The sequence below is a fragment of the Passer domesticus genome, chromosome 9 (genome assembly GCF_036417665.1).
Source record: "Passer domesticus isolate bPasDom1 chromosome 9, bPasDom1.hap1, whole genome shotgun sequence".
NCBI lineage: Eukaryota > Metazoa > Chordata > Aves > Passeriformes > Passeridae > Passer > Passer domesticus.
The window spans coordinates 16162469-16189014 of record NC_087482.1 but is presented as its reverse complement, the minus strand read 5'-3'; the positions used below and the strand labels follow the sequence as shown (position 1 = coordinate 16189014).

Sequence of the window (26546 nt, the reverse complement as noted above, 5' to 3'; positions counted from 1 at the left end):
AACTGTTTCCATTGTGTGCCAGGGCTGGCTCTGGCCCTGGGCTGGAGGCAGGGCTCCTGCTCGGGGCTGATCCTGTGCCTTGGGCCTCTGGGCACTCAGGGCCAGCTCCGCAGCAGCTGCAGCGCCAGGGACGTTGCTGCAGCAGTCCCGTTTCCCCAGGGCTCTGAACGAGCTCCAGAGGCCTGGAAGCCGAGGCGCCTCCAGCTTTGGCTGCTGCCGGGCCGGGCAAGGTCAGGCCCTGGGGGAAGAGCTGCTGCCACACCGCCCCGGCCAGGGCTGAGCCCGGCACAGCAATTACCTGCTGTGCCTGTGCCCGTGTCTGGCATTGCCTTCCTTCCTGCAGCTGGGGCTCGCATTGAAGATGGAGTGCTTCCTTCAGGAATTGCCACCTTCCACTGAAGCTCTATGTCCATCTCTTGACAAAGGAAGGGAGACAGCTGCATCAGATGGAGCTGTTCCCCACTTGGGCAGTGGCATCAGAGGTAATATTTGTGAAATTTATGGAGCAGGAAAATGGCCAGATTCCAGTGGCATGATGAGAGCACTTCCACCTCCAAACAGCCACCCTTTTCCTAATCTGCAGGGCTGGATATAGTGGGGGATCTCAGGGTGTGTTACAGTTTGGGCTGCCTGTCAGCTGATGCCAAATGCCTTCCGGCAGAGGCTGGGCAGAAGCTGCAGCCAGGCCAGGCTGGGAAACAGCCCTGCAGGGCGTGAAAGCAGCAGCGGGGCAGCGAGGCTGCCATGGATCCCTTCCCGCTGTGCCGGGCACGGCGTGTCCAGATGTGCAGCCAAAGACCCCGGCTGCTGACTCCCAGGGGAAGCATGAGGGAAATGCACCCACCTTCTCTTGTCTGCAGGGGTTCCTTCAGCTCTTTCCTCATCTGTTTGGATGGTTGCAGGGACATCTTATCTGTTGTATCTTGGACTTTCCCTGTTGGAGTAACTTAGATAAAAATATTTCCATTTGCCAGGAATGGATCCTACAAAAGCAAGACTCAGCCTGTGGGTTCAGCAGGGACACACTACTCACCCCTGAGATGGGAGCTGGGCTTGAGTGCAGCATCCAAGGTAGCAGCTGGAGAAGCTGGAGAAGTCTTCCCTGTAGACACATCTGTAACACAACAGCCACAGCAGCTTCTGTCACCTGGTTCCTGCCCGCTTGTCTACAATTCTTCCTTGGTAGCAAACTGAGAACATACCTGCAGGAGGCTGCAAGGGCTTCAAAACTTTATTCATCCAAGCTGATGGAGAAGCAACCTCATCTAGAACGGAGCACAGATGAGAACACTTTCCAGGGTGTGCTGGGATCCCCTTCTGCCACAGGGAACTGTGCACTGCCAGGGGGTCGGCTAAGGCCGTTGGAGCCAGATGTGAATAGACATGGCCAAAGGTGCACAGGGGCCTGGGGAGCTCTGGGCTGGCTCCTGGTCACTCTCCACACTCTTTCCCTGCCCTCAGCAACATCCCTGGGAGGGGTGGCTGGAGCTGCGCAGGGTCCCGGGGTTCTCTCCCTCAGACACAGAGGAAATCCTCTCTAAAACCCTGGCGAAAACTGCAGCAGGCAGTGACACAGTTATCCATCCCTCCCTCTGTCCCTCCTGTCCTCCTTCTGCTGGGACAGCTCCCACATCCCAAGGGCAAACAGCCAGGCCCTCTCAGGACACACTGGAGCCTTGCTCTCCCCCTCTGTCCTTTCCCCACCGTGGGCACCCCGTGCAGTCACTCCCAGGTTTCAGGACATGTCTCCCATGGAGGGACCCCAGCAGGACTGCTCAGGACCCGAGTGCCCTGAGTCTGCTCGGGATAATTCCCCTGGGCTGTGCCGCTCTAGTCCAGGCTGTGCCCGCACTGCCAAGCAGCAGAGAGGGCAGCTCAAGCCTCAGCAGGGCTCAGGCCCAGAGGCACAGCAATTACCTCCTGTGCCTGTGCCTGGCATGGCCTCCCCTCCTTCAACATTTGCTGGCACGGAACCACTGCTTCCTCCAGGAAATGCTTCTTTCTCCGCAGGCTCTCCTTTGATTTCTGGAGAATGCAAAAGAGACATCTGGATCAGATGGAAACATTCCTCATTGGGAATGAGCCATGGATCCCATCCTGCTGTGCCGGGAACCATGCGTTCAGATGTGCAGCCAAAGCCCCCGGCTGCTGAGTCCCAGGGGAAGCATGAGGCAAATGCACCCACCTTGTCCTCCCTGCAGCATTTTCTTCAGCACTTGCCTCATCTGTTTGGATGGTTCCAGGGATATCTTCTCCGTTGTGTCTTGCATCTTCCTCTTCGGAAGAACTTAGAGAAAAATATTTCCATTTCCCAGTAATGCATCCCACAAAACCAGTGCTCAACTTGTGGGGTCAGCAGGGACACACTACTCACCCCTGCCATGCAGACTGGTCTTGTTGGCAATAACCACCAATGTACGTATGAATCTCCTCCCTGCAGACACACCTGTAACTCAACAGCCACAGAAGCTTCTGCCATCTCTGCTGATCTGCACGGGCACCACTGAGCCGCAGCAGCGGTGAGGGGATCGTGCAGGGCGAGGGCACACACGTGCATGGTTCTGTGCTGGCACCTGCAGCGATGCCTCCCTGGCCCAGCTTTGGGCTCTGAGCTGGCAGCTCTCCCAGGGGAAAGGCCTTGACCTACCCTCAGCATCTCCCAGAGCCTCAGTCCTGGATGTGGGGCCTTCACCAGCAGGTTCAGCTGCAAAGAAAGGCAGGACAGAAGAGCTCCTGTGGCACTGCAGGAGATCCTCAGGCTGCCCACAAGGCTCAGCCCTGGGGCACAGCCCTGGGCCCGGCCCCTTCCCTCTCTGCTCTTCTCTGTGGCTGCACAGAGCACACGGAAGGACACACTGGCATTGCACACGGGAGGAAGATTGAAAGCTAAATGCTCCTTCCTCCCAATTACAGTGATCCTGTGGGACCCCTCAGGGCTCCAGAAGGGAGCAGGGCAAGGTTTCCAGATTCTTTCAACCTTAAGATTATGTTAAGGGAAATGGTTTGTAAGTGAGCTTTTGTTGCATTAATCCTGATTATTTACTCAGGAAAGACAGAATGAAAACTTGCCTCCAGCATCCTCAAAGAACTTCAAACCATCCTTCATCAGGACTTCCTGAAAACCCATGTCACTATTCCAGTCTAGAAGGGAGCAGAGATCAGAACCATTTCCATGGTGTGCTAGGATCCCCTTCTGCCACAGGGAACTGGGCAATGCAGGGGTGTTGGGTAAGGCTGTGGGAGCCAGATGTGAATGGACATGGCCAAAGCTGCACAGGGGCCTGGGGAGCTCTGGGCTGGCTCCTGGTCACTCTCCAACCTCTTTGCAGGCCCTTTGCAACATCTCTGGAGGGGTGGCTGGAGTAGCCCAGGGCCCGTGGGGTCTCTCTCCCTCCCACAGAGGAAACCCTCCCTAAAGCCCTGGGCAAAACCATCCCCAGCGCTTCCCAGGGAGCAGGGAGTGCTGTCCCGGGAAAGGGCAGCCAGGCTGCCGGCTCACCTGCTCGCCGCGCTTGCAGCGGAGCAGCCTGGGCAGCCCTGGCAGGCAGGGCCACGGCCAGGAGCAGCAGGAGTAGGAGGTGCAGAGCAAGGGCCATGGTGCCTTGTCCTCCGCCAGTCCCGCAGCTCTTGCTGCCACCGCTGTCCCGACACCGCTGTCCCAACGTCAGCACCGCTGCTGCCACCGCCGCTGCTGCCGCAACAGTTGTGCTCAGGGACTGACTGCTGGCTCCTTGTGCTGCTGTGCAACCACGGGGCTCTGGCACCTCTGGCACCTCTGTGACCTCAGGGCCTGCTGCGAGCTCAGCCTGCTGTGACCCCAGAGCCCTGCTGTGACCTCATGGCCTCAGCTGTACCCCCAGAGTGTGCGCCCGTCTGCATGAATGGACTGCCCTGACTGTAAATGTTTTGCTTCATCAAAGGGCCATTGCTCAGCAAAACCTTTCTTTTGCCTGCTGACATTGCTGGTCAGGCTGCGTCCCAGAAGATGCTCTTGATTGTTGCAGTTCAAATTTATTTTATTGATTCCATTTCAAGTCTTGTTTAAGGGCTCTGTTGTGCCCCCATTTTTTCCTGAGTTGGTTTACCTGTGGGTTTTACCCTCCCTCCAAACTCTCCCTCGTGCACTTCCCCACCCCTTGTTCCAGCTCTTTCCCTGCCTCTCAAGGCAACCCAGCCCCTTGGTTCCCCAACCTTTGGGCCAATCCCTGACTGCAACTCCCCTTTGGAATTCCCCTACTCCTGGAAGCCCCATTGGCCCTTGTGACCCATCCTCTCCCCCCTCCTTCCCCAATTGGCCCCAGACACTTATTGTAATCCCCTCACTCCTCTCCTGAGCATTCCCTATTGGTTCATTGTTTGCATCCACCCCATGACTTGTATGTGTACAAAACCCCTTGGACAGTACAGCTAGGGGCTTTTCATCCTGTTCTCTTCGCCTGGACTAAGCTGTTCCTTGCGGAACCTGAAGACGGGACGCCTCCTCCTTTCTCCTGTGCCTCGTCCCTGTCGTGGCTTGTGTCTGGCACTGGAGAGCAAGTGGCACTAAAGGCTCTGCCTCTGGTAAATCCCCATAGCGAGGCAGTTCCCGACTCCTGCCGTAGTGCCGGAGTTCTAAGAGCTAGCCCAGGTTCCAGCACTCACTTCACTAATGTACCGAATGCCCCTTCTTCAGTGCCTGCTCTGGTGCTCTGCCATCTCACACAGCAGAGTGTGATTCACATACTGCAGCCCAGAGTTAGGTTGTTGCAACATTGAAATGGGTGTGGTTGGCAGGATGGCTGGCCATAAATCACTACAGAACTAAAGCAAATGCGTGCACTATCCCAGGCTGGACTTGAATAGGCACAGGAATTGTGGAAAGATGAGGACAAGATAGCAGAGAACAATGGAAACACCAGCTGAAAAGGAGGACATGCTAAAGGAGTTATTTGTGCACATTTGGGGGTATATTTTCCTTGGGTGCAAAGCAAAATCAAAAGCTTCTGAATGCCCAAAAGATGAGAACTGTGTGTGGTAAATAGATATGATTCATGCTGACAAAATTGAAACAGTAATCGATATTGATAATTAATATTTGGAAATAAAAAACCAGTTAAAGGAGTCATGCCAAGCAAGAAAGGGAGAGGAGGGGTCCACCCCCAACCTTCTCCTGCAGATGTTCAGAACAGGAGGAAGCAAGAGATAACTATGACTAAATTTTGTTGGAAGAGAGGAGAATTTGGTTGGACACCAGGCAAATGTTGATTATATGAGATTCACATCTTTAATGTTAGAACACAATATTGGCTTATACTGTAGCAGCTTGGTGCGCATGTGTAATCCAAAAGGTGAACTCCAGGACATGGAGGAAGAGGAGAGGCCTTCCTCAAAGAAGATCCCCAAAGAGTGGTACAACTTACTTAAAGAAGTGTGGAGCATGCGTGGGGAAGGTGATGATGAGGGCAGTGATACAAGTGTGACGAATCGAAAATGGGAGGAGATGGTAATGACATACAGCATAAAAAGGGGAATTTGGGCTTGACACGCTAGTACGTGAGGTGACGGGGGTCCAAAAGCCCTGCACCCCTACCCCACGCATACCCCGCGAGGTTATTTTTGCTTATACGCTATTATCAGAAACAAATTATTCATAATTTAAAGCAAATTATATTGTCAATATTTTGAGTGTATTCAATTGTATATATATTAAGCTACATAATTAAAATTGCTGTTACATTTCATTTTGTTTGGGTTTGTTCTTTTGGTTTTTTTGATTGGATAATTGGGCAAATATAACATGTGGAATGTCCTCCACAGCAGAGTGTCAGACCTCTGGATCTTTTTAAACACTTTTATCAAGGTGGAGCTGTGGCGGCTTCAGCTGGTGCCTCTGGGGGACCTTGAACAAAGAACCCCTGAGCTTTTCTACCCTCCCAGGTGAAGTGTGATAATCTCAGGTCTTCCTGCTGTGTCCGAGTGCCGGGCCACTGGCTGGCACCACAGGTCCCCAGACCCTCTGCTGAGGCATCCCTCTCCTACAGTCAAGTTTAGTCTGTCACATTTGGCTTTTCTCTCTGATCCACCACCAGGACCAAAGATCACACGGTCCTGAGGATGTAAAAATGCCTGTTCCTTCTGGAACATTGCTGTTGTGTGACAGCCGTGCAGGCAGAGCGGGCAGCTGTAGGGATACTGACTCGTTTCCCTGGTGCCTGCCGTGCTGCATCCATCGAGCTGCTGGGTGTTGGAGCTCGCTGGGACGCGGCCCGGCCCGGCACCACGGGAGTTAGGAAGGGTCTTGAAGGAATCCCCACGCGTTAAAGCAGACGATTTAGCCAGGGATTTTAAGTTGTTTCTCAGTTAACCTTGTAAAAGGCCAAAACAAGTCTCCTATGAATTCTGTCCCTGTCAAGTTCAGTTCTGCCCCGAAATCCCCTCAGCATTCTCAGGGCAGTGGCAGGAGCCGGGTGCTGGCCCGGAGCCCCGCTGGCCGGGGAGAGCACGGCCTAGAGCTGCCCGGGATGGCCACAGGCCCGGGGGAGCCGGGCGGGCAACGCCAGGGCCCTGTCCAGGCTCCTGGGGCTCCTCTGGCACCTGTTCCGTCCCCTCGGGTGCTGAGCGGTGCCCGTCCCGCGGGGCTGTCTGTGCCCGGCCCCAAAAGAGGCAGGGCCGGGGCTGTGGCCCCTGGGCTGGCGGTGCCACCTGCCCGGCGCTCAGCACCGCCCGTGCCGTGCCGATGCAGCGTGACCCGGCGGGGCAGCTCCGCCTTGGCGCCTCGCCACCGCCATCCCGGCACGGCGGCTGGCCCTGGGCCGCGGCAGCCCCGAGCCGCATGGGCCCGGGAGGGACTGCCGGAGGTCCCCGTCCCCTGCGTGCCTCAGCAGACACTCCAGCCCCACTGCATGCAGCAGGAGGGACACAAAGCACCTGCACGCTTACGAGAGTCCACAGCCCTTTCTACATGTGAAATGAGACCCCAGAACCCTGACATGTGCCTCAGGAGAGATCCCAGCACCCTGCACACCTTGGGAGAGATCCCAAACCCTCTGCATGCCTCACACAGGATTCCAAATCCCTTGCATGACTTGAAGTGGACCCCAGTGCCCCCCATAACTCAGAGGAAACCTAAATTATCCCTGGGTGTGCCGCAAGGGACCCCAGCCCCTCGTGCACCTTAGGGGGACTCCAAAGCCCCCACGTGCCTTACAGGGAAGTCCAGGCCAGCTACGCCAAGTGTTTTGACCTGGAAATCAAGCCTGGTTGCACCTGGGTTGTTGTGTCTCTGGGGCTGCTCACCAGCCCTGTTGAACCCCAAGGCCACACAGCCCTTCCCTTCCCTTCCCTTCCCTTCCCTTCCCTTCCCTTCCCTTCCCTTCCCTTCCCTTCCCTTCCCTTCCCTTCCCTTCCCTTCCCTTCCCTTCCCTTCCCTTCCCTTCCCTTCCCTTCCCTTCCCTTCCCTTCCCTTCCCTTCCTTCTGGCCCTGGCTGAGAGCAGCAGACCCTGTGCAGCACCCTGCATTGGTGATGGCCCATCAATTAGGTCCTATCAAGTGTGTGTTAATTAGGGAGGAGCTTTGTTTTGCCTGCTGACATTGCTGGTCAGGCTGTGTCCCTGGAGATACTCTTGATGGCTTCCCTCTTTTCCTGGGCATGGCACTGGAGGAGGTCTGGGCCCAGATGATCCCGCGGAAGGAAATGTCCCTCAGCCCAGGGACGCTCAGCATGGGCTGCCCCATCCCCTCGGGGCCCCACCGCTGGTCACAGTGAAGCCATCTGCAGAATAAATAGACTCCACTGTTGCCCTGGTTTTTAATGTTCTTCTAAGCCTTCTGATGTTTACATTCTTGTAGCAAACTTTCCCAAACACTTTATGTAAATAACTTATTGTTTTGCATTCTTTTCTGCAGAGGAGAAATTTGATGGACTGTTGGTTTGTCCAGTGTCATTGGAGAGGTGGCACTTTCACCCTCCAATCCACTGTCACTTTTGGAAATCTGTAAATGTTGGAGTCAGAAATTCAACTGCCTTTTTTTTACCTTGGAGAGATGCGTGTCTGCGTTGTTTTATTTCATGTCCTATAGCGGCACTCCACAACCTGATGTAGTTGTGAAGTGGGTATGCGTGTCAGGGCCTGGCACAAGCGAGATGGCTCTCGTGAAAACTTGTGCCCCGAGCCCTGGACTGAGCCACATCTTTGTTCACAAACATGTTCCATATGCAATACCTTACACAATCTCGCCATGCACATTCAACCCCTGGACCCGCCTGTCCTCCCCTCACATGGCGATGAGATCCACGCCCTTCTGGGCACGCGTTGTTTCCTGTGGTGGTCACACTGGGGTCTTTGGTGGTCTCTGAGGTCGAAGGCTGTGGTCTTCCTCATGACTGAACTTTTGAACTTTTCTCCTTTGTGCATGCACTGTGGTCCCCTGGTGCTTATCTGAGTACGTCTGTTGGTTTGGATCAGCTTGGAGACAGAGGAGCTCCTTAGTCTAGGCTACCTGCATTCCCTGGTCTTCTCCTGGTGTTATGAGTAAAACAGTTATCTGTAGCTATGATATTTTATTAAAAATCCTTTCCTGGGATTTTTCCCCTCATGAGGAGCTGAGGGCCTCAGGAAAGAAATGTAAACAATAACTGTCTGCTGCTGTGGAATGCAACAGGTGCATCTTCCATTGCTCCATGTGGATTGTTTTCACTTGATGACCAATCACAGCCAACTGTGTTGAGCCTGTGAGCGGCCCAAAACCTCCATTTCAACAGCAGCCCCGGCCTGGCTTCTGCCTGCCCACACCGTGGGCATCCACAGCTCCTCCTGGGCATGGAGCTCAGTCAGTGCTGGTGCTGGGTGGGCTTTGCTGCTGCTGCCACCTGGACACTGATGTATTCTAATGCCATCCTCAAGAGCTACTGAAACCTGGAGGGGCATTGTTTCTTCGTCATCTCCTGTTAATGGGCCCATCAATGTCTTGCCACATGACTCAGAGATAACTCCCTCCCAGAGCCATTTCTGTTTAATGGCTAATCAAGGACCCACAGCATGAGGCAGAATGATATCAGCCCACTGTGAGATGCTCTGCCCATGGGGGAGGAGCTAAGCATCCCCAGCTGGATATAATCTGAGTTTTGGGACACAACAAGCAGTCTTTCCACTAGATTCCCAGAGGAACCGCCGCCCTTACCCACTGCTTTTCCAGAGGATGAGAGCTACCAGATTGTTTCTACAGGATCACCACTTCCACAAGGCCATTTCATCTGGACTGCTACCACCACCCTAACTAGCAGGGTGTCAGGCTGTATTCTGACCCTGTCAGTGGTTTTTCTTTTGTATTATTGCATGTATTTTGGGGTTTTTTTTCCCTTTTCCTAATAAATTGTATTTCTAACTTGGAGTCTCTCACTGGTTTTGCTTTCAAACCACAACACAGATCCTTCTCTGTATTTCAACAGAGGAATGGGCCATTGCCTACTCTGCAAGCGGGGGGGGGGGAGGGTGGGGTGTCACCTTCAATGCTGCTTAGAGGGCAAGGCCAGGGGGCTCAGGGGCAGAGGAAGGGATGTGTTGGTCTCAGGAGGGGCTGGAAGGTGCTGGGCTGGTCCTGGGGTCTCTAGAGGAACTCGGGTTGGCTGGGATGGGACAGATGGAGAGAAAAAAGGGATGAAGGCAGCTTGGGGAGGCCCATGGGGAGAGCAGGTGGCAGTGGGATCTACAGGGCAATAGGAGGCTTCCTTGTAGACGGTTGTTCTGGGGTCCTCTTCACAGAAGACTTGAGAGGGCTGTCCAGGCCGTTCCTGCTGCTGGAGGAGCTGCTCACGCTGTCTGGTGTGAGGTGCAGCCACCGTCTTCCAACTCCTGTCCCGAGGTGCTCCTGTGCAGAGAGGAGGTGGCTGAGGCCCCAGCTGCCAGTGGCACACAGGGACCCTCGTGCACAGCAGGGCCCAGAGCTGGCAAGGCTCCCCAGCACGGCTGGAGCTGCTGGCACAGCTGGGCCCAGCTGGACAGCTGCCCCTCAAGGCCCCGGCCAGCAGGGCACGGCTCTGGGCAGGGTCCCTGGCCAGGAGAGGGCCCCAGAGCGCCTCTGCCTTTCAAGGGCAACCTCGGCCCTGCTCTTTCTCCTCCCCACCTGCCTCTGCCTCTGCCCCGTGCCCCTGGAGCTGCTCTTGGCCAGGCAGCCTCAGTGGGAGCCAGCACTGGCTGCAGCCCCAGCGGGGCCCCCAGGACAAGGCCCAGCAATTGAGAGGCCAATGGAAGCACTGGGCAGCAGCAGAACCCTCAGCAGAGTCATTTGGACAATCATGGACTGGCCACAACTCCACTGCAGTCTCAATAGGAATGTTCCCTGTCCACGTTAGACTTTCAAAAGAAGCTGTTGGAGGGGGAGAGCAACAAAACACTCACTGTTTTCTGTTCCAGGAATACCCGATTCCAAAGCAGCACAACATGAAAACAAGCTCCAAACAAAGCACGCCGGCCAGTAACCCTAGCCAGCAGCCTGTTCCCTGACAGAAACCCCTTCCAAGGCCATCCTGGGCATTGGGAACAGGTCTTGTGATGCTGGCTGCATCTGTGGGAGCGATGGGGAGCGTGAGCCCGTGCTGTGCTGCACTGCTGAGCTGGCAGCACGGTGGATACAGGCAGGACTTTCTCTGTTTCCCCCAGAGCTGGGGCCTGCAGGCACCTTGCCGGCCCTTGGCACAGGCTGTGCCAGCCAACAAAGCCCAGCAGGCCGGGAGGAGAGCCCGGGGGCAGCGCAGCTGCTTGGGCAGTGGCTGCTACCAGGGACAAGGGCCAAAGCCATCCCTGAGCAGCCACTGCCACCCCTGGCCCTCCCGGCCCCGTGACAGCTCCCCCAGCCCCAGGGGACAGGCTCAGGCCCTGTCAGGACCCAGCGCAGCCCCTGCCCAGTCGGGAGCCAGGGCTGGCTCTGGCCCTGGCTGGCGGCAGGGCTCCCGCTCGGGGCTGCTCCTGTGCCTTGGGCCTCTGGGCACTCAGGGCCAGCTCCGCAGCAGCTGCAGCGCCAGGGACCTTGCTGCACCAGTCCCATTTCCTGGGGCTCTGAACCAGCTCCAGAGGCCTGGAAGCCGAGGCACCTCCAGCTTTGGCTGCTGCCAGGCCGGGCAAGGGCAGGCCCTGGGGGAAGAGCTGCTGCCACACAGCCCCAGCCAGGGCTGAGCCCGGCACAGCAATTACCTGCTGTGCCTGTGCCCGTCTCTGCCATCACCTTCCTTCCTGCAGCAGGGGTGCCAGTGAGCCACTGCTTCTCCCTGGGTGCTCCTCCTTCTGCACAGCCTTTTGGTCCATCACTTGAAAAAGGGAAAAAGGGACAACTGGATCAAATGGAAACACTCCCCACTGGGGAGGTGGCACCTTCATGAGGCAATGCTTGTCTAAGTCACAGGTAAAGATCAGGAAATAGCCCAGGTAATTGGGGCTGGGCCAGTGCACTCCCTTGTGCAAACAGCTGCACCTCCTGATCTTCTCAGAGACTGGGAAATGGCAGGGCATCTCCGGCCCACGGTACAGTTGGGGCACCCTATCAGATAATGCCAAATTCCATCCTGCAGAGGCTGGGCAGAAGCTGCAGCCAGGCCAGGCTGGGAAACAGCCCTGCAGGGCGTGAAAGCAGCAGCGGGGCAGCGAGGCTGCCATGGATCCCTTCCCGCTGTGCCGGGCACGGCATGTCCAGATGTGCAGCCAAAGCCCCCGGCTGCTGAGTCCCAGGGGAAGCATGAGGCAAATGCACCCACCTTGTCCTCGGGGTACTTCCTTCTGTGTTTGTCTCAGGAATTCATCTGCCTCATGAGACGTTTTGGCTGCAGTATCTTGGGTCTTTCCTTTTGGAGGACCTTAAGAGAAAGTAGTTCCATTTCCCAGGAATGGATCCCACAAAAGCGGGGCTCAGCCTCTGGGATCAGCAGGGACACACTACTCACCCCTGCCATGGGAGCTGGGTTGGGGCCAAGCATCCAGCCCTGGAGCTTGAGAAGTCCTCCCCACAGACACACCTGTAACTCAAAAGCCACAGAAGCTTCTGCCATCTCTGCTGATCTGCACGGGCACCACTGAGCCGCAGGAGCAGCGATGCCTCCCTGGCCCAGCTTTGGGCTCTGAGCTGGCAGCTCTCCCAGGGGAAAGGCCTTGACCTACCCTCAGCATCTCCCAGAGGCTCAGTCCTGGATGTGGGAGCTTCACTGGCAGGTTCAGCTGCAAAGAAAGGCAGGACAGAAGAGCTCCTGTGGCACTGCAGGAGATCCTCAGGCTGCCCACAAGGCTCAGCCCCGGGGCACAGCCCTGGGCCCGGCCCCTTCCCTCTCTGCTCTTCTCTGTGGCTGCACAGAGCACACGGAAGGACACACTGGCACAGCACACGGGAGGAGGACTGAAAGATCAATGTTCCTTCCTCCCACTGACAGCGATCCTGTGGGATCCCTCAGGGATCCAGAAGGGAGCAGGGAAAGATTCTCAGAATCCATCAGCCCTTACATAATGTTAAGGGAAATGGTTTATAAATGAGCTTCTGTTGCATTGATCCTGATTATTCACTCAGGAAAGGCAGAATGAAAACTTGCCTCCAGTATCCTCCAGGAACTTCAAACCATCCTTCATCAGGACTTCCTGAAAACCCCTGTCACGATTCCAGTCTAAAAGGGAGCAGAGATCAGAACCATATCTGTGGCATGCTGGGAACCCCTAATGCTACAGGCAAAAGGGCACTGCAAGGGGGTCGGGTAAGGTTATGGGACCCAGATGGGAATGGACATGGCCAAAGCTGTCCAGGGGCCTGGGGAGCTCTGGGCTGGCTCCTGATCACTCTCCACACTCTTTCCCTGCCCTCAGCAACATCCCTGGGAGGGGTGGCTGGAGTAGCCCAGGGCCCTGGGGCTCTCTCCCTCAAACTCACAGAAAATCCTCCCTAAAGCCCTGGGGAAAACTGCAGCAGGCAGTGCCACAGCTATCCATCCCTCCCTCCTACACTCCCTCCTCCCCTCCTTCCGCTGGGACAGCTCCCAGATCCCAAGGGCAAACAGCCAGGCCCTCTCAGGACACACTGGAGCCTTGCTCTCCCCCTCTGTCCTTTCCCCACCGTGGGCACCCTGTGCAGTCGCCGCCAGGTTTCAGGACATGTCTCCCATGGAGGGACCCCAGCAGGACTGCTCAGTGCCCTGCGCCTGCTTGGGATTGTTCCCCTGGGCTGTGCCGCTCTAGTCCAGGCTGTGCCCGCACTGCCAAACAGCAGAGAGGGCAGCTCAAGCCTCAGCAGGGCTCAGGCCCAGAGGCACAGCAATTACCTCCTGTGCCTGTGCCTGGCATGGCCTCCCTTCCTTCAGCAGAGGCTGGCACGGAACCACTGCTTCCTCCGGGAAATACTTCCTTCTGCACAGGCTCTCCTTTCATTTCTGGAGAAGGGAAAAGAGATAGCTGGATCAGATGGAAACATTCCTGATTGGGAATGGAGAAGGTGAGGCATCACTTGTGAAAGGAATGGATGAGGATCAGAAAACACCCAGGATTTTGGGACAACCCAAGGCTGCTTCCTTCCCCAAACAGCCCCAACATCTGATCTGCCTGGACAGAAGGAATTTGCAGGGGATCTGAGGGTGGGCATGGACTGTGGTGCAATTGGGGCTGTCTGCCAGCTGATGCCAAATGCCTTCCTGCAGAGGCTGGGCAGAAGCTGCAGCCAGGCCAGGCTGGGAAACAGCCCTGCAGGGCGTGAAAGCAGCAGCGGGGCAGCGAGGCTGCCATGGATCCCTTCCTGCTGTGTCGGGCATGGCATGTCCGGATGTGCAGCCAAAGCCCCCGGCTGCTGAGTCCCAGGGGAAGCATGAGGGAAATGCACCCACCTTGCCTTCTCTGCAGACGTTCCTTCAGCATTTGCCACAAGATTTCTAATGGGTCCTGGAATTTCTTGCCTGCCATGTCTTTGGTCTCTCCTGTGGGTGGACCTTTAGAGAAAGTAGTTCCATTTCCCAGGAATGGATCCCACAAAAGCAGGGCTCAGCCTGTGGGGTCAGCAGGGACACACTACTCACCCCTGCCATGGGAGCTGGCCTTTTGTGCAGCATCCAAGGTAGGAGTTGGTGGAGTTGTCCCTTCAGACACAGCTGTAAAACAAGAGACACAGAAACTTCTGTCACCTGGTTCTTACCAGTCAGTCAAACATTACGCCTTGGCGGGACAGTGAGAACATACCTGCAGAATGACCAGAGGGCTTCACAACTTCAGAGCGCCAGGCTAATGGAGGAACCTTCCCAGCATCCCAGTCTGGAAGCAAACCAAGATGAGAACTGTTTCCATTGTGTGCCAGGGCTGGCTCTGGCCCTGGGCTGGCAGCAGGGCTCCCGCTCGGGGCTGCTCCTGTGCCTTGGGCCTCTGGGCACTCAGGGCCAGCTCCGCAGCAGCTGCAGCGCCAGGGACGTTGCTGCACCAGTCCCGTTTCTCCGGGGCTCTGAGCGAGCTCCAGAGGCCTGGAAGCCGAGGCGCCTCCAGCTTTGGCTGCTGCCGGGCCGGGCAAGGGCAGGCCCTGGGGGAAGAGCTGCTGCCACACAGCCCCGGCCAGGCCTGAGCCCGGCACAGCAATTACCTGCTGTGCCTGTGCCCGTGTCTGGCTTTGCCTTCCTTCCTGCAGCAGGGGCTCGCACCGAAGATGGAGTGCTTCCTTCAAGAAATGCCAACTTCCACTGAAGCACTATGTCCATCTCTTGACAAAGGAAGGGAGACAGCTGCATCAGATGGAGCTGTTTCCCACTTGGGTGGTGGCATCAGAGGTAATATTTGTGAAATTTATGGAGCAGGAAAATGGCCAGGTTACAGTGGCATGATGAGAGCACTTCCACCACCAAACAGCCACCCTTTTCCTAATCTGCAGGGCTGGATATAGTGGGGGATCTCAGGGTGTGTTACAGTTTGGGCATGGCCTGTCAGCTGATGCCAAATAACTTCCGGCAGAGGCTGGGCAGAAGCTGCAGCCAGGCCAGGCTGGGAAACAGCCCTGCAGGGCGTGAAAGCAGCAGCGGGGCAGCGAGGCTGCCATGGATCCCTTCCCGCTGTGCCGGGCATGGCGTGTCCAGATGTGCAGCCAAAGCCCCCGGCTGCTGAGTCCCAGGGGAAGCATGAGGGAAATGCACCCACCTTCTCTTGTCTGCAGGGGTTCCTTCAGCTCTTGCCTCATCTGTTTGGATGGTTCCAGGGATATCTTATCTGTTGTATCTTGGATTTTCCCTGTTGGAGTACCTTAGAGAAAAATATTTCCATTTCCCAGGAATGGATCCCAGAAAAGCAGGGTTCAGCCTGTGGGGTCAGCAGGGACACACTACTCACCCCTGAGATGGGAGCTGGGCTTGAGTGCAGCATCCAAGGTAGCAGCTGGAGAAGCTGGAGAAGTCTTCCCTGTAGACACATCTGTAACACAACAGCCACAGAAGCTTCTGTCACCTGGTGCCTGCCCGCTTGTCTACAATTCTTCCTTGGTGGCACACTGAGAACATACCTGCAGGAGGCTCCAAGGGCTTCAAAACTTTATTCATCCAAGCTGATGGAGAAGCCTTCCCAGCACCCTCATCTACAATGCAGCACAGATGAGAACATTTTCCAGTGTGTGCTGGGATCTCTTTCTGCCACAGGGAACTGGGCACTGCCAGGGAGTCGGGTAAGGCCATGGCAGCCAGATGTGAATAGACATGGCCAAAGCTGCCCAGGGGCCTGGGGAGCTCTGGGCTGGCTCCTGGTCACTCTCCACACTCTTTCCCTGCCCTCAGCAACATCCCTGGGAGGGGTGGCTGCAGCAGTGCAGGGACCTGGAACTCTCCCCCTCACACACAGAAGAAATCCTCCCTAAAGCATGGGGGAAAATTGCAGCAGGCAGTGCCACAGCTATCCATCCTGCCCTCCCTCTGTCCCTCCTGCCCTCCTTCTGTGGGGAAACCCCCCAGATCCCAAGGGCAAACAGCCAGGCCCTCTCAGGACACACTGGAGCCTTGCTCTCCCCCTCTGTCCTTTCCCCACCGTGGGCACCTCGTGCAGTCACTCCCAGGTTTCAGGACATGTCTCCCATGGAGGGACCCCAGCAGGACTGCTCAGTGCCCTGAGCCTGCTCGGGATAATTCCCCTGGGCTGTGCTGCTCTAGTCCAGGCTGTGCCCTCACTGCCAAACAGCAGAGAGGGCAGCTCAAGCCTCAGCAGGGCTCAGGCCCAGAGGCACGGCAATTACCTCCTGTGCCTGTGCCTGGCATGGCCTCCCTTCCTTCAGCCGAGGCTGGCATGCAACCACTGCTTCCTCCGGGAAATGCTTCTTTCTCCGCAGGCTCTCCTTTCATTTCTGGAGAATGGAAAAGAGACAGCTGGATCAGATGAAAACATTCCTGACTGGGAATGGGGAAGGGGACAATTTCAGGAGGCATCACTTGTGAAAGGAATGCATAAAGATCAGAAAACACCCAGGATTTTGGGACAACCCAAGGCTGCTTCCTTCCCCAAACAGCCCCAATATCTGATCTGCCTGGACACCAGGAAATTGCAGGGCATCTGAGGGTGGGCATGGCCTGTGGTGCATTTGGGGCTGTCTGCCAGCTGATGCCAAATGCCTTCCTGCAGAGGCTGGGCAGAAGCTGCAGCCAGGCCAGGCTGGGAAACAGCCCTGCAGGGCATGAAAGCAGCAGCGGGGCAGCGAGGCTGCCATGGATCCCTTCCTGCTGTGCCGGGCACGGCGTGTCCAGATGTTCAGCCAAAGCCCGCGGCTGCTGAATCCCAGGGGAAGCATGAGGGAAATGCACCCACCCTGCCTTCTCTGCAGACGTTCCTTCAGCATTTGCCACATGATTTCTAATGGGTCCTGGAATTTCCTGCCTGCCATGTCTTTGGTCTCTCCTGTGGGTGGACCTTTAGAGAAAGTAGTTCCATTTCCCAGGAATGGATCCCACAAAAGCAGGGCTCAGCCTGTGGGGTCAGCAGGGACACACTACTCACCCCTGCCATGGGAGCTGGCCTTTTGTGCAGCATCCAAGGTAGGAGTTGGTGGAGTTGTCCCTTCAGACACAGCTGTAAAACAAGAGACACAGAAACTTCTGTCACCTGGTTCTTACCAGTCAGTCAAACATTACGCCTTGGTGGGACAGTGAGAACATACCTGCAGAATGACCAGAGGGCTTCACAACTTCAGAGCGCCAGGCTAATGGAGGAACCTTCCCAGCATCCCAGTCTGGAAGCAAACCAAGATGAGAACTGTTTCCATTGTGTGCCAGGGCTGGCTCTGGCCCTGGGCTGGCGGCAGGGCTCCCGCTCAGGGCTGCTCCTGTGCCTTGGGCCTCTGGGCACTCAGGGCCAGCTCCGCAGCAGCTGCAGCGCCAGGGACGTTGCTGCACCAGTCCCGTTTCCCCGGGGCTCTGAACCAGCTCCAGAGGCCTGGAAGCCGAGGCGCCTCCAGCTTTGGCTGCTGCCGGGCCGGGCAAGGGCAGGCCCTGGGAGAAGAGCTGCTGCCACACAGCCCCGGCCAGGCCTGAGCCCGGCACAGCAATTACCTGCTGTGCCTGTGCCCCTGTCTGGCTTTGCCTTCCTTCCTGCAGCAGGGGCTCGCACCGAAGATGGAGTGCTTCCTTCAAGAAATACCACCTTCCACTGAAGCGCTATGTCCATCTCTTGACAAAGGAAGGGAGAAAGCTGCATCAGATGGGGCTGTTCCCCACTTGGGCGGTAGCATCAGAGGTAATATTTGTGAAATTTATGGAGCAGGAAAATGGCCAGGTTACAGTGGCATGATGAGAGCACTTCCACTTCCAAACAGCCACCCTTTTCCTAATCTGCAGGGCTGGATATAGTGGGGGATCTCAGGGTGTGTTACAGTTTGGGCATGGCCTGTCAGCTGATGCCAAATAACTTCCGGCAGAGGCTGGGCAGAAGCTGCAGCCAGGCCAGGCTGGGAAACAGCCCTGCAGGGCGTGAAAGCAGCAGCGGGGCAGCGAGGCTGCCATGGATCCCTTCCTGCTGTGCCGGGCACGGTGTGTCCAGATGTGCAGCCAAAGCCCCTGGCTGCTGAGTCCCAGGGGAAGCATGAGGGAAATGCACCCACCTTCTCTTGTCTGCAGGGGTTCCTTCAGCTCTTGCCTCATCTGTTTGGATGGTTCCAGGGATATCTTATCTGTTGTATCTTGGATTTTCCCTGTTGGAGTACCTTAGAGAAAAATATTTCCATTTCCCAGGAATGGATCCCAGAAAAGCAGGGTTCAGCCTGTGGGGTCAGCAGGGACACACTACTCACCCCTGAGATGGGAGCTGGGCTTGAGTGCAGCATCCAAGGTAGCAGCTGGAGAAGCTGGAGAAGTCTTCCCTGTAGACACATCTGTAACACAAAAGCCACAGAAGCTTCTGTCACCTGGTGCCTGCCCGCTTGTCTACAATTCTTCCTTGGTGGCACACTGAGAACATACCTGCAGGAGGCTCCAAGGGCTTCAAAACTTTATTCATCCAAGCTGATGGAGAAGCCTTCCCAGCACCCTCATCTACAATGCAGCACAGATGAGAACATTTTCCAGTGTGTGCTGGGATCTCTTTCTGCCACAGGGAACTGGGCACTGCCAGGGAGTCGGGTAAGGCCATGGCAGCCAGATGTGAATAGACATGGCCAAAGCTGCCCAGGGGCCTGGGGAGCTCTGGGCTGGCTCCTGGTCACTCTCCACACTCTTTCCCTGCCCTCAGCAACATCCCTGGGAGGGGTGGCTGCAGCAGTGCAGGGACCTGGAACTCTCCCCCTCACACACAGAAGAAATCCTCCCTAAAGCATGGGGGAAAACTGCAGCAGGCAGTGCCACAGCTATCCATCCTGCCCTCCCTCTGTCCCTCCTGCCCTCCTTCTGTGGGGAAACCCCCCAGATCCCAAGGGCAAACAGCCAGGCCCTCTCAGGACACACTGGAGCCTTGCTCTCCCCCTCTGTCCTTGCCCCACCGTGGGCACCCCGTGCAGTCACTCCCAGGTTTCAGGACATGTCTCCCATGGAGGGACCCCAGCAGGACTGCTCAGTGCCCTGAGCCTGCTCGGGATAATTCCCCTGGGCTGTGCTGCTCTAGTCCAGGCTGTGCCCTCACTGCCAAACAGCAGAGAGGGCAGCTCAAGCCTCAGCAGGGCTCAGGCCCAGAGGCACGGCAATTACCTCCTGTGCCTGTGCCTGGCATGGCCTCCCTTCCTGGAGCTGAGGCTGGCATGCAACCACTGCTTCCTCCGGGAAATGCTTCTTTCTCCGCAGGCTCTCCTTTCATTTCTGGAGAATGGAAAAGAGACAGCTGGATCAGATGAAAACATTCCTGACTGGGAATGGGGAAGGGGACAATTTCAGGAGGCATCACTTGTGAAAGGAATGCATAAAGATCAGAAAACACCCAGGATTTTGGGACAACCCAAGGCTGCTTCCTTCCCCAAACAGCCCCAATATCTGATCTGCCTGGACACCAGGAAATTGCAGGGCATCTGAGGGTGGGCATGGCCTGTGGTGCATTTGGGGCTGTCTGCCAGCTGATGCCAAATGCCTTACTGCAGAGGCTGGGCAGAAGCTGCAGCCAGGCCAGGCTGGGAAACAGCCCTGCAGGGCGTGAAAGCAGCAGCGGGGCAGCGAGGCTGCCATGGATCCCTTCCTGCTGTGCCGGGCACGGCGTGTCCAGATGTGCAGCCAAAGCCCCCGGCTGCTGAGTCCCAGGAGCAGCATGAGGGAAATGCACCCACCTTGTCTTCTCTGCAGACATTCCTTCAGCATTTGCCACATGATTTCTAATGGGTCCTGGAATTTCCTGCCTGCCATGTCTTTGGTCTCTCCTGTCAGAGGACCTTAAGAGAAAGTAGTTCCATTTCCCAGCAATGGACCCCACAAAAGCAGGGCTCAGCCAGAGGGGTCAGCAGGGACACACTACTCACCCCTGCCATGGGAGCTGGCCTTTTGTGCAGCATCCAAGGTAGGAGTTGGTGCAGTCGTTGCTCCAGATATATCTGTAACACAACAGCCACAGAAGCGTCTGTCATGTGGTCCTGACCAGTCAGTCAAACATTACGCCTTGGTGGGACAGTGAGAACATACCTGCAGAATGCTCAGAGGGCTTCACAACTTCAGAGCGCCAGGCTAATGGAGAATCCTTCCCAGCATCCCAGTCTGGAAGCAAACCAAGATGAGAACTGTTTCCATTGTGTGCCAGGGCTGGCTCTGGCCCTGGGCTGGCGGCAGGGCTCCCGCTCAGGGCTGCTCCTGTGCCTTGGGCCTCTGGGCACTCAGGGCCAGCTCCGCAGCAGCTGCAGCGCCAGGGACGTTGCTGCACCAGTCCCGTTTCCCCAGGGCTCTGAACCAGCTCCAGAGGCCTGGAAGCCGAGGCGCCTCCAGCTTTGGCTGCTGCCGGGCCGGGCAAGGGCAGGCCCTGGGAGAAGAGCTGCTGCCACACAGCCCCGGCCAGGCCTGAGCCCGGCACAGCAATTACCTGCTGTGCCTGTGCCCCTGTCTGGCTTTGCCTTCCTTCCTGCAGCAGGGGCTCGCACCGAAGATGGAGTGCTTCCTTCAAGAAATACCACCTTCCACTGAAGCACTATGTCCATCTCTTGACAAAGGAAGGGATACTGCTGCATCAGATGGGGCTGTTCCCCACTTGGGCGGTGGCATCAGAGGCAATATTTGTGAAATTTATGGAGCAGGAAAATGGCCAGGTTACAGTGGCATGATGAGAGCACTTCCACTTCCAAACAGCCACCCTTTTCCTAATCTGCAGGGCTGGATATAGTGGGGGATCTCAGGGTGTGTTACAGTTTGGGCATGGCCTGTCAGCTGATGCCAAATAACTTCCGGCAGAGGCTGGGCAGAAGCTGCAGCCAGGCCAGGCTGGGAAACAGCCCTGCAGGGCGTCAAAGCAGCAGCGGGGCAGCGAGGCTGCCATGGATCCCTTCCTGATGTGCCGGGCACGGCGTGTCCAGATGTGCAGCCAAAGCCCCCGGCTGCTGAGTCCCAGGGGAAGCATGAGGGAAATGCACCCACCTTCTCTTGTCTGCAGGGGTTCCTTCAGCTCTTGCCTCATCTGTTTGGATGGTTCCAGGGATATCTTATCTGTTGTATCTTGGATTTTCCCTGTTGGAGTACCTTAGAGAAAAATATTTCCATTTCCCAGGAATGGATCCCAGAAAAGCAGGGTTCAGCCTGTGGGGTCAGCAGGGACACACTACTCACCCCTGAGATGGGAGCTGGGCTTGAGTGCAGCATCCAAGGTAGCAGCTGGAGAAGCTGGAGAAGTCTTCCCTGTAGACACATCTGTAACACAACAGCCACAGAAGCTTCTGTCACCTGGTGCCTGCCCGCTTGTCTACAATTCTTCCTTGGTGGCACACTGAGAACATACCTGCAGGAGGCTCCAAGGGCTTCAAAACTTTATTCATCCAAGCTGATGGAGAAGCCTTCCCAGCACCCTCATCTACAATGCAGCACAGATGAGAACATTTTCCAGTGTGTGCTGGGATCTCTTTCTGCCACAGGGAACTGGGCACTGCCAGGGAGTCGGGTAAGGCCATGGCAGCCAGATGTGAATAGACATGGCCAAAGCTGCCCAGGGGCCTGGGGAGCTCTGGGCTGGCTCCTGGTCACTCTCCACACTCTTTCCCTGCCCTCAGCAACATCCCTGGGAGGGGTGGCTGCAGCAGTGCAGGGACCTGGAACTCTCCCCCTCACACACAGAAGAAATCCTCCCTAAAGCATGGGGGAAAACTGCAGCAGGCAGTGCCACAGCTATCCATCCTGCCCTCCCTCTGTCCCTCCTGCCCTCCTTCTGTGGGGAAACCCCCCAGATCCCAAGGGCAAACAGCCAGGCCCTCTCAGGACACACTGGAGCCTTGCTCTCCCCCTCTGTCCTTTCCCCACCGTGGGCACCCCGTGCAGTCACTCCCAGGTTTCAGGACATGTCTCCCATGGAGGGACCCCAGCAGGACTGCTCAGTGCCCTGAGCCTGCTTGGGATAATTCCCCTGGGCTGTGCCGCTCTAGTCCAGGCTGTGCCCGCACTGCCAAACAGCAGAGAGGGCAGCTCAAGCCTCAGCAGGGCTCAGGCCCAGAGGCACAGCAATTACCTCCTGTGCCTGTGCCTGGCATGGCCTCCCTTCCTGGAGCTGAGGCTGGCATGCAACCACTGCTTCCTCCGGGAAATGCTTCTTTCTCCGCAGGCTCTCCTTTCATTTCTGGAGAATGGAAAAGAGACAGCTGGATCAGATGAAAACATTCCTGACTGGGAATGGGGAAGGGGACAATTTCAGGAGGCATCACTTGTGAAAGGAATGCATAAGGATCAGAAAACACCCAGGATTTTGGGACAACCCAAGGCTGCTTCCTTCCCCAAACAGCCCCAACATCTGATCTGCCTGGACATCAGGAAATTGCAGGGCATCTGAGGGTGGGCATGGCCTGTGGTGCATTTGGGGCTGTCTGCCAGCTGATGCCAAATGCCTTCCTGCAGAGGCTGGGCAGAAGCTGCAGCCAGGCCAGGCTGGGAAACAGCCCTGCAGGGCGTGAAAGCAGCAGCGGGGCAGCGAGGCTGCCATGGATCCCTTCCTGCTGTGCCGGGCACGGCGTGTCCAGATGTGCAGCCAAAGCCCCCGGCTGCTGAGTCCCAGAAGCAGCATGCGGGAAATGCACCCACCTTCTCTTCTCTGCAGACGTTCCTTCAGCATTTGCCACATGATTTCTAATGGGTCCTGGAATTTCCTGCCTGCCATGTCTTTGGTCTCTCCTGTCAGAGGACCTTAAGAGAAAGTAGTTCCATTTCCCAGGAATGGACCCCACAAAATCAGGGCTCAGCCTGAGGGGTCAGCAGGGACACACTACTCACCCCTGCCATGGGAGCTGGCCTTTTGTGCAGCATCCAAGGTAGGAGTTGGTGAGGTCGTCCCTGCAGACACGCCTGTAACACAACAGCCACAGAAGCTTCTGTCACCTGGTTCTTACCAGTCAGTCACACATTACGCCTTGGTGGGACAGTGAGAACATACCTGCAGAATGCTCAGAGGGCTTCACAACTTCAGAGCGCCAGGCTAATGGAGAATCCTTCCCAGCATCCCAGTCTGGAAGCAAACCAAGATGAGAACTGTTTCCATTGTGTGCCAGGGCTGGCTCTGGTCCTGGCTGGCGGCAGGGCTCCCGCTCGGGGCTACTCCTGTGCCTTGGGCCTCTGGGCACTCAGGGCCAGCTCCGCAGCAGCTGCAGCGCCAGGGACGTTGCTGCACTAGTCCCGTTTCCCCGGGGCTCTGAACCAGCTCCAGAGGCCTGGAAGCCAAGGCACCTCCAGCTTTGGCTCCTGCCGGGCCGGGCAAGGGCAGGCCCTGGGGGAAGAGCTGCTGCCACACCGCCCTGGCCAGGGCTGAGCCCGGCACAGCAATTACCTGCTGTGCCTGTGCCCGTGTCTGGCTTTGCCTTCCTTCCTGCAGCAGGGGCTCGCACCGAAGATGGAGTGCTTCCTTCAAGAAATACCACCTTCCACTGAAGCACTATGTCCATCTCTTGACAAAGGAAGGGAGACAGCTGCATCAGATGGGGCTGTTCCCCACTTGGGCGGTGGCATCAGAGGTAATATTTGTGAAATTTATGGAGCAGGAAAATGGCCAGGTTACAGTGGCATGATGAGAGCACTTCCACTTCCAAACAGCCACCCTTTTCCTAATCTGCAGGGCTGGATATAGTGGGGGATCTCAGGGTGTGTTACAGTTTGGGCATGGCCTGTCAGCTGATGCCAAATAACTTCCTACAGAGGCTGGGCAGAAGCTGCAACCAGGCCAGGCTGGCAAACAGCCCTGCAGGGCGTGAAAGCAGCAGCGCGGCAGCAAGGCCGCCATGGATCCCTTCCCGCTGTGCCAGGCACGGCGTGTCCAGATGTGCAGCCAAAGCCCCCGGCTGCTGACTCCCAGGGGAAGCATGAGGGAAATGCACCCACCTTCTCTTGTCTGCAGGGGTTCCTTCAGCTCTTGCCTCATCTGTTTGGATGGTTCCAGGGATATCTTATCTGTTGTATCTTGGATTTTCCCTGTTGGAGTACCTTAGAGAAAAATATTTCCATTTCCCAGGAATGGATCCCAGAAAAGCAGGGTTCAGCCTGTGGGGTCAGCAGGGACACACTACTCACCCCTGAGATGGGAGCTGGGCTTGAGTGCAGCATCCAAGGTAGCAGCTGGAGAAGCTGGAGAAGTCTTCCCTGTAGACACATCTGTAACACAACAGCCACAGAAGCTTCTGTCACCTGGTGCCTGCCCGCTTGTCTACAATTCTTCCTTGGTGGCACACTGAGAACATACCTGCAGGAGGCTCCAAGGGCTTCAAAACTTTCTTCATCCAAGCTGATGGAGAAGCCTTCCCAGCACCCTCATCTACAATGCAGCACAGATGAGAACATTTTCCAGTGTGTGCTGGGATCTCTTTCTGCCACAGGGAACTGGGCACTGCCAGGGAGTCGGGTAAGGCCATGGCAGCCAGATGTGAATAGACATGGCCAAAGCTGCCCAGGGGCCTGGGGAGCTCTGGGCTGGCTCCTGGTCACTCTCCACACTCTTTCCCTGCCCTCAGCAACATCCCTGGGAGGGGTGGCTGCAGCAGTGCAGGGACCTGGAACTCTCCCCCTCACACACAGAAGAAATCCTCCCTAAAGCATGGGGGAAAACTGCAGCAGGCAGTGCCACAGCTATCCATCCTGCCCTCCCTCTGTCCCTCCTGCCCTCCTTCTGTGGAGAAACCCCCCAGATCCCAAGGGCAAACAGCCAGGCCCTCTCAGGACACACTGGAGCCTTGCTCTCCCCCTCTGTCCTTTCCCCACCGTGGGCACCCCGTGCAGTCGCTCCCAGCTTTCAGGACATGTCTCCCATGGAGGGACCCCAGCAGGATTGCTCAGTGCCCTGAGCCTGCTCGGGATAATTCCCCTGGGCTGTGCTGCTCTAGTCCAGGCTGTGCCCGCACTGCCAAACAGCAGAGAGGGCAGCTCAAGCCTCAGCAGGGCTCAGGCCCAGAGGCACAGCAATTACCTCCTGTGCCTGTGCCTGGCATGGCCTCCCTTCCTTCAGCCGAGGCTGGCATGCAACCACTGCTTCCTCCGGGAAATGCTTCTTTCTCCGCAGGCTCTCCTTTCATTTCTGGAGAATGGAAAAGAGACAGCTGGATCAGATGAAAACATTCCTGACTGGGAATGGGGAAGGGGACAATTTCAGGAGGCATCACTTGTGAAAGGAATGCATAAGGATCAGAAAACACCCAGGATTTTGGGACAACCCAAGGCTGCTTCCTTCCCCAAACAGCCCCAACATCTGAACTGCCTGGACATCAGGAAATTGCAGGGCATCTGAGGGTGGGCATGGCCTGTGGTGCAATTGGGGCTGTCTGCCAGCTGATGCCAAATGCCTTCCTGCAGAGGCTGGGCAGAAGCTGCAGCCAGGCCAGGCTGGGAAACAGCCCTGCAGGGCGTGAAAGCAGCAGCGGGGCAGCGAGGCTGCCATGGATCCCTTCCCGCTGTGCCGGGCACAGCGTGTCCAGATGTGCAGCCAAAGCCCCCAGCTGCTGAGTCCCAGGAGCAGCATGAGGGAAATGCACCCACCTTGTCTTCTCTGCAGACGTTCCTTCAGCATTTGCCACATGATTTCTAATGGGTCCTGGAATTTCCTGCCTGCCATGTCTTTGGTCTCTCCTGTCAGAGGACCTTAAGAGAAAGTAGTTCCATTTCCCAGCAATGGACCCCACAAAAGCAGGGCTCAGCCAGAGGGGTCAGCAGGGACACACTACTCACCCCTGCCATGGGAGCTGGCCTTTTGTGCAGCATCCAAGGTAGGAGTTGGTGAGGTCGTCCCTGCAGACACGCCTGTAACACAACAGCCACAGAAGCTTCTGTCACCTGGTTCTTACCAGTCAGTCAAACATTACGCCTTGGTGGGACAGTGAGAACATACCTGCAGAATGCTCAGAGGGCTTCACAACTTCAGAGCGCCAGGCTAATGGAGAATCCTTCCCAGCATCCCAGTCTGGAAGCAAACCAAGATGAGAACTGTTTCCATTGTGTGCCAGGGCTGGCTCTGGCCCTGGGCTGGCGGCAGGGCTCCCACTCGGGGCTGCTCCTGTGCCTTGGGCCTCTGGGCACTCAGGGCCAGCTCTGCAGCAGCTGCAGCGCCAGGGACGTTGCTGCACCAGTCCCGTTTCCCCGGGGCTCTGAACCAGCTCCAGAGGCCTGGAAGCCGAGGCGCCTCCAGCTTTGGCTGCTGCCGGGCCGGGCAAGGGCAGGCCCTGGGGGAAGAGCTGCTGCCACACTGCCCCGGCCGGGGCTGAGCCCGGCACAGCAATTACCTGCTGTGCCTGTGCCCGTGTCTGGCATTGCCTTCCTTCCTGCAGCAGGGGCTGGCACCGAAGATGGAGTGCTTCCTTCAAGAAATACCACCTTCCACTGAAGCACTATGACCATCTCTTGACAAAGGAAGGGAGACAGCTGCATCAGATGGGGCTGTTCCCCACTTGGGCGGTGGCATCAGAGGTAATATTTGTGAAATTTATGGAGCAGGAAAATGGCCAGGTTACAGTGGCATGATGAGAGCACTTCCACTTC

General features: G+C 56.8%; 4 long non-coding RNA genes across 4 annotated transcripts; all 4 read right to left on the bottom strand.

Moving 5' to 3' along the window:
- Nucleotides 1-1088: 1088 nt before the first annotated feature.
- On the bottom strand, nt 1089-2709 carry LOC135307343 (uncharacterized). Its single transcript, XR_010368047.1, has 5 exons — nt 2648-2709; nt 2375-2446; nt 2186-2287; nt 1918-2025; nt 1089-1265 (listed from the first exon to the last, which is right to left on the bottom strand). It is a non-coding gene; the product is annotated as an uncharacterized LOC135307343 (long non-coding RNA).
- Nucleotides 2710-11183: 8474 nt separating this feature from the next.
- On the bottom strand, nt 11184-12188 carry LOC135307480 (uncharacterized). Its single transcript, XR_010368204.1, has 4 exons — nt 12127-12188; nt 11913-11984; nt 11727-11825; nt 11184-11282 (listed from the first exon to the last, which is right to left on the bottom strand). It is a non-coding gene; the product is annotated as an uncharacterized LOC135307480 (long non-coding RNA).
- Nucleotides 12189-13829: 1641 nt separating this feature from the next.
- LOC135307438 (uncharacterized) lies at nt 13830-14655 on the bottom strand. Its single transcript, XR_010368158.1, has 4 exons — nt 14564-14655; nt 14173-14244; nt 14013-14084; nt 13830-13925 (listed from the first exon to the last, which is right to left on the bottom strand). It is a non-coding gene; the product is annotated as an uncharacterized LOC135307438 (long non-coding RNA).
- Nucleotides 14656-16188: 1533 nt separating this feature from the next.
- Nucleotides 16189-17179, bottom strand: LOC135307457 (uncharacterized). Its single transcript, XR_010368177.1, has 4 exons — nt 17105-17179; nt 16945-17016; nt 16756-16857; nt 16189-16297 (listed from the first exon to the last, which is right to left on the bottom strand). It is a non-coding gene; the product is annotated as an uncharacterized LOC135307457 (long non-coding RNA).
- Between the last annotated feature and the right edge of the window lie 9367 nt (nt 17180-26546).